Here is a 7,673-nt window from a genome sequence, read left to right as displayed (position 1 = left end):
CCTTAGTGATACAACCCTCCAGCCAAGCTGCAAAGAAAACATCAGAGATTTGTTCCCTGAAGATTCTTCCCAAAGCCTCCTGTAAAAGATAGTACATTTTTAAGACTGACAATGATAAAAATGAAATCGAAATCTGTTAATGCACTGCAGAGTACAAAGGCTCAGCCAGCTTTTCAGCTATGCCATCTAAAGCTTTGTCACCATTTATTCCATCTAAATATAAAATAAGTGCTTGCAGAAGATCCACTAAACTTTCAAAAGCATCATGCCTGTCCACTGAAAATTACAAATTTGCTTTAGTTCATTACTCCGTTCTTTATTATTGTGAGAAAGAACTTAAATTACACAGTCAAGTTCTAAAAGAAGTTGTGGTGATGGATGAATAAAAAACCAAACTTCCCTGATCCTTCCCAATACAACAGATACTGCCATAATCGGCACTCATTTTGCCAACCACATACTTAAGGCACAGGAAAGGCAGACTGTATAGATAGCATGGGGATATTTCTCTAAAAGTCTTGAAGCGAAAATAAAATGTCTTTTATTTTTAAAGAAAATCTACTAGACATAATGTACTCCTTGCCATGACGGTACTTCATGTTTAGTCCCCACTTCTCAGCTTTCGTAGTATAAAATTACACAACCAAAATGTGTGCATCGACTTCAGAAGGCAGGAAGCCTACATTCTCTTTTCTCAGGTATGAGATTCACGGACAAACCTCACCACCAGGGCTGGTGTTCTTCCTCTGCTGTGTGCACCATGACACTGGTGATCATGGGGAAGAAATGAGAGCTCTGGCTTCCTTGAGGGTTTCTTCCCAAATGCGGCTTTCTTGGGTCTCTGGTGTCTGTTCCTGCTGTTTTCCAACAGAACAGTGTGTTCACCACCTTGGTCTCAAAGCGCTTTCTCAGGACGTCTTCTCCAGAATTTACCCAGCATCTCAGCAGTGCTTGAAAGTAACCAGGAGTAAAGAGACCTTCCCAGATTTCATCAGCCTCATGTCCTTCCAGTGGTAGGTTTCATTTTCTCGTAAGAACCAAAATTTAAACAAAGATTTTAGGTACTCTCTGTTTTCCTTTTCTCCAAGTGTTAAAAGAGGAATGTCTTCATCCTATTCTTCACTCCCTTCTGCACTGGGCTTCTAAGCATTGCTGTTGTTTGTTTCTTTATGTTTTTGTTCCTGCTCAGAAGTTCCATATTTTTTGTTTGCTTTTATTTTCTGTTTTAGTGTCCTGATTTCATCTTCACTCAATTCTTTTTTATTGGCTATTAATATTAGAGTGTTTATGCTATTCATATGAACAAGATATTACAAGTTCCTTTAAATTTATGACATAAGAAAAGCATACATTGGTTTTGAAAAAAAAGCATAAATATTTTCAATTGAATTATTTAACTTCGGCTTTCTTTTCTGAGATTTTTTTAGCCCTCGATATATGCTCTTAGATTTTCATCAGCCCCTGTTGTAGTTATCTATTGTTGTGTAATGAACTGTCTCTAAACCTAGCAACATAAAAACAATTTGATTACCATTACAGAATTCAGATAGGGCATGGTGGGGATGTTTTGTCTCAGTTCCACGATGTCCAGGCCCTCAGCTGGAGGCTTCTTTACTCACATACCAGGCACCATGTGGTTAGGTGATAGTAGCCTCCTTACTGATGGTAAAATTCTGTGGTTCTGTGATCGTAAGGGGGATATGAAAATGGTAAGTTTTCCTATATTTGCTGTTTATGCTACTGAGAAAATTATTTGGAATAAAAGTTTGTGTGTTTTAATATGGTAACCAGCATGACCTCAACATCTCATGGTCATCTGAACTAGGTGAGTTAGCCAGAACCTAAGGCAAAAGTTTTGATTCTCACATATCTTTTGACCTACTGATTATCTCGGTCATTCCACACTGTATATTTACTCTGAAGCCAGACCTTGTCTTTTTGTTTGCTTGTTTGTTTGTTATGAACGTGTTAGTATGACATTCTTTTCAGAATGATATTAATGCATGTCCGTAAGTATATATTAATGTAGTTTTTCTTAAACTTAAGTGTGCACATGAATCACTTGGGGAATCTTGTTAAAACACAGATTCTTATTCAGTAGTTCTAAAGTGAGAAGCTGCCCTAGGAATCTGCATTTCTTACAAGCCCCTAAATGATGCCTGTGCTGCTCATCTATCCACATATGCACTACACCTTGAGTAGCGAGGTATTAACATACCCATTAAGACTGATTTGACTCAGACCTGCCAGTTCAGTCTCAGTACTAATTGAGAAAAAGAATAGGGCCACAGGAAAAAGAAGGGGTGCTAGAGTCATTAAATTTTTTTAATGCTATGTATGATAGCACCTCTTTTTTATTTTTTAAAGATATAACCCCTTGAGAAAACTATAGAATTTTGTTGCTGGTTATTTCCACAGGTTTTACCAATACTTATTTTTTCCAGCTCTTTGATGTCTGTCCTCTACAGTATAGACCTCATACGCTGGCTAATCCTGGAGGTAAATTTAGCAGCTGAGAGCTCATTTCATTAAGAGACATATTTCATTAGTATGGTGTAGTGGGAAGATGCGCTGGACTGGACATTAGAAGATCTGGGCTTTTGTCTTTACCACCTTTGACTGTGTGACCTTGAACAGGTCACTTAATCTTGTTGAACCTCAGTCTTGTCTTCAAATCTAGGCTAATAATCCCTGTCTTCTATACAGGTTATTAAGAACAGAAAATAAGATAGTTGTGAAGTGCTTTGTAAGTTACAAAGTGACTTATACATGTAAGTTATTGTCTAATAATCCCTGTCTTCTATACAGGTTATTAAGAACAGCAAATAAGATAGTTGTGAAGTGCTTTGTAAGTTACAAAGTGACTTATACATGTAAGTTATTGTCATTATTGTCCATAGCGTATTGGCTATAGGCCCACATGCAAGAACACATTGACTTTTGATGCTGTTAACCTTTGGCTATCTTTACTAGTAGAAGAAGCATTGATAAGAATTAGATGATGAATAAGCCACCTGGAGTCTCTGTCTTAGAAGGGCCTGGGTTCAAAGAATCAAAATATGGAGTCCTAAGAGAGTGAGGGAAGAAAGACTGAAGAAAGAATCTTAGGGTAAAATGGTGATGAATTCTGACCTGTTGTTCATTATCCTAGATACTTGACCACTGTCTCCTTTCCAATTCCTTAGCTGCCATTGGAGAGCATCAGGGATATTGCTGGCAAGGCTTATGCAACCGATTGTGAATAAAAGTCAATTTGAATTATAAAATAAAAAAAGAAAACAGGTTTCTCTGATCCTTTCACAGAACTCAGTTCAGAGGAATAGTTACTACCATGTCTTCCCTTCACTCTCTAGAATGCTTGCTGCAGACTGATAATTTACTATCATACTTATGGAACAAAGAGGTTTGGCTTTCATTACAATAGGGAATAAAAATATTAAAGTATAAAAAAAAAGGTAGTTCAGCTTCTATGGTTGGATAAAAAGTCTACATGATGAGCTAGATAGTGAGTCCATAGATGACCTGGGTGATAATCTGCAAGTGGAAAATTGAGTTAACTCTGGCTGGCCCGGTGGCGCACTGCGCTAGTGCGCCGCTTGGGAAGCACGGCGGCGCTCCCGCCGAGGGTTCAGATCCCACATACAGACCGGTTCCCGCTCACTGGCTGAGCGAGGTGTGGGCGCAGCACCGAGGGTTGCGATCCCATTGCCGGTCCTGGTCCGGTACGGGCGCAACACTGAGGGTTGCGGTCCGTTGCCGGACATGAAAAAAGACAAAAAGGAAAAAAAAAATTGAGTTAACTCTCTGTGTTAATAGCTATGAAGCAGTTTCCTCTTACTCGTTCAATTAGTCATCTCTGCACTGGGGAACCTTAGGAAGGACCTGGGAAGGAGCCACATGTAAAGTAAATTCCTGGGGTATTGACTGAAGCCAAAGCAAAACTAGTGCCCAGACCTGTAAACTGACCCATATCATACCGATATATACTTGTAGGGATTAATTTAAATAAAAAGGAGAATACATTTTTATTGTGTGTGGGGTTTTTTTTGGCCATCTTTCTTGCAGATTACCTGGTTAGTGTAGGTTACCTCGGGCACAGTAACCATAGAAACTCTGAGTGTAGAAGGAAACTTTTGGGGGGTATGGTAAGTAGCAGACATCTTTTCCATTAGTTAACCAGATATTTTCATAACCACATTTCAGAGTCCCCAAAGCTCTACTCTGGGTGTATGTAGAGGGTTTTTCAACAACTTTCTTGTAAGAACTTCCACAATGTTAGAAACTCATCCCTGCTGTTCAGTTCACTTGAGACTTTCCTCATGGTTGACTACCTGAGTTTCCAAGTTCAGGTTCCCACACTAAAGCAACTTGCTCCTTCTATTCCTGGTGTTTTTTCATGAGCAGAGCAGCCAGTGTTCTTTGATTTGTGGCTGCCCGCATCCTGATCCTGATTATCTTTCTTGTTTGCAGGCAGAGGCACCTTTACTGACTCGTCCATACGTCGCAGACTGATGCGCTCTGAAATCTGCTCCCTGATGGCTGGTGACTTTGCCACCATTGCAGGAAGTGTGATGGGTGCTGTATGTCTTTTGGGATAAGAACTACTTGGTAAACCTTGGGCAAAAGCCAGAGCACCAGACACTGATCCACTGAGGAAACTTAAACTTCTAAAATATTAGGCACGCAAAATAGTTATTTACCTGCCCCTTCCAGAGTACTGAATCTGAAACATGTATGTAGATGTTTCCTTACTGGTTTTAGCTTTATTCATTTATTTATTACCTTAAATATGTGTATTTTACTTTATATCAATCATACCTCAATAAAGCCACTTAATTTTTTTTTAAACTGATGCAGTTTTAGTTTTAATAAGTGCTTTGATCACTAGGAGAAGACCAAGATAAAAGCATGATAACCCCAGGGGAATTTCCCATTGAATTTTTAGAAAACAAATAAATACCCTAATTATGGTGTTCTTTTGGTCTAGTCTAGTTTATCCCTGGGAACATTGCTTGAGTATCAATAACTCTTCTCAAGGGAGCCTAACTTTCTAGTATAGTATATATATTCCAGAAGCCACTAGCATAAGGATGTTAAGAAATCCTTTCAGTATCCCTGCCCTGCCGTCCTAATCTTGGGGATGGGCTGGGGGGTGGAGTGCTAATCTGTTCACAAATTTTAGGGTGGCTAACGGATCTCTTATATGTTTAGGACAGCCCCAGAAGATTAGCCTTTGGGCAAGGTGTTCTCTTTGGTCTTCTGTCAGCTATTAAGGAGAATGCCAATGGGTCAGTATTACTGTAGGTCACCTGAGCATTTCTTTCTTCCTTTAAAGAATTCCAGAGCATTCAGTTTGGCTCAGAATATTTGGAGCTTAATTGAAGCAAAAACAGACCTTTCTTGGGGTAGCTGCAGGCTCGAATAGTTTCACCCCATCTCCACCCTTGTTATCTTGCAGTTTCCTGAAGCTTCCCTGAGGTTCAAATGTAGGTTACTTAAGGATCCATGTACTCCCGAGGGATGTCAAAAGATACAGATCCTGCTGTAGCAGTGCTTGACTGATACAGATAAGATTTTAATTCTACCAGTTAAATTTTACTCTACCAGAATGAAGAAAATGAACAAGCATCACTATGTACCTTTACTGGGACCAATATTTCTGCTGTCTAAAACGGAATTTCATTCTTGCTTGATATGCCGACATTAGAAATGATGTGACAAGACTCAGACATGGTTGTAGGAAACACTTCAGGAAAATATATTGGAATATTATTTTTTAAAATTTATAGAATAAAATAAAGTTTATCATTTTTTTCTTCTATAATATGTATTAGCTCAATCTCAATTATTTTCACAAGTCATCCCAGACATGGTGGTGGGTGGCAGAGCATGCCCATCAACCAGGGATTTCGGCATAATTAATCAATTCCTATCACACTGACCTTGCAGATCGACTCTTCACCATTGATTGTGGCTGCCTTAGAACTGGCTGTACCTTGCGCCCTTGTCTTATTGAAACTGATCTACCCAGATGGGGAAGAGTGCAAATTCAGGATAAAAAGTAGGCAACTGGTAAAGGAATCAGGTAGCTGCCACATTCTACTTCACATTTATATCCTATTATAATAAAAATTTTCTTTCTTGACACAGTCCCTCTTACATTTTACCATATTTACCTTCGGGTGGAGTCCTCTGTTTCTCATTATTCCTAGAATAATCTTCTTTCTTGTCAGACTCTATGGATAGACACTTCGCCCTGAATTCTGCTGCTTTTTCCAGCTTCCCTGTATAGGGTATTGCAGGTTTTTCTAGCTGAGTTGTTTATAATAAGCCCATGGAATGTTAAGAGTTTTCAGAAAATGTACAATAAAAATAATTTCTAATACTAAGAAGAGGAAAGTACAGAACCTCTTAGAAGCAACCAATAAAGTATCTACCCCGTCCTACAGTAGCTTAGATGCTGGGGATTAAATTTCTACGAATACATTTGTGGCCTATCAGCACCTGTCTCAATATAAGAATAAACATCTCTCTGGAGTAGAAGAATGGGCAAGAAATGAATAACAGTACATTTCTATGAGTAGTCTACAAACAGAGCATACGAAGTTGCAACCGTAATAGCTTTTGTTAAGAGTAAAATATGGAAAACAGTATCATCCCCTTCAATGTAGCACGGGATCCAACACAGGATTGTTTAGAATTGAAGACAGATCTTAGGATTTCCCACTGCCCTGATATTTCTGAAGGCTGTTTGTTAAAATTATCTTTTTTAGTTTCTTTATTACTATGTTGTCACTCTCTCATTAAAGTAGCTTGTTTGTAAGAGTCTTGGACAGTCCCCCCAAAACTTGAAACTGCTTCAGTACAGATATAGATAGAAGTTATTGTAAAATGTAGAAAATTACCTGGTGAATTCTAATTCATTAAACTGTAAGTAACTATAAATAATGAAGGATTTATGGTATCCAAGAAGATAGAATCTCACAAATGCCAAACCAACTTTTTCCTTTTTGTCTTTTTTTTACTGACCGGTACGGGATCGCAACCCTCGGAGTTGCGCCTGCGCCACGCTCAGCCAGTGAGTGGGAACCAGTCACCACATGGGATCCGAACCCTCGGCGGGAGCGCCGCTGCGCCCCCAAGCAGCGCACTCTCCAGTGCACCACCGGGCCGGCCCCCAAACCAACTTTTTCCTTTTTGTCTTTTTTTTACTGACCGGTACGGGATCGCAACCCTCAGTGTTGCGCCTGTACTGGGGACTGGCAACGGGATCGCAACCCTCGGAGTTGCGCCTGCGCCACGCTCAGCCAGTGAGTGGGAACCAGTCACCACATGGGATCCGAACCCTCGGCGGGAGCGCCGCTGCGCTCCCAAGCAGCGCACTCTCCAGTGCACCACCGGGCCGGCCCCCAAACCAACTTTTTGATTTCACATGCAAGATTGATGGTAACTGATAAATTAAATTTCAATTATAGAGAATAATTTTATTCTCCCATATTTTAGCAAAGCTTCTATAAAAACGTTGATTAATTTGAATTTCAATTCTTTTTCTTGTTTCAGCCCCTGCTGATGGTGCTAATAAGCACCAAAATTTCTACAAGTAGAGAGCACAGAGAAAGAGAAACTAAGGAATTGCCACAGACTTTGTAGTCAGCGCTTTAGAACTGATAAAA

The 7,673-nt window shown here is 39.7% G+C and overlaps 1 pseudogene; it reads right to left on the bottom strand.

Annotated features, from left to right (window-relative positions):
• Positions 1-15: 15 nt before the first annotated feature.
• LOC103600775 lies at positions 16-1,298 on the bottom strand (annotated as a pseudogene).
• Between the last annotated feature and the right edge of the window lie 6,375 nt (positions 1,299-7,673).

Source organism: Galeopterus variegatus, unplaced genomic scaffold, assembly GCF_000696425.1.
Source record: "Galeopterus variegatus unplaced genomic scaffold, G_variegatus-3.0.2 Scaffold3454, whole genome shotgun sequence".
In the NCBI taxonomy this organism is placed as follows: Eukaryota; Metazoa; Chordata; class Mammalia; order Dermoptera; family Cynocephalidae; genus Galeopterus; species Galeopterus variegatus.
Note: the sequence above shows the minus strand (reverse complement) of the source record. Positions and strands in the feature narration are given on the sequence as shown.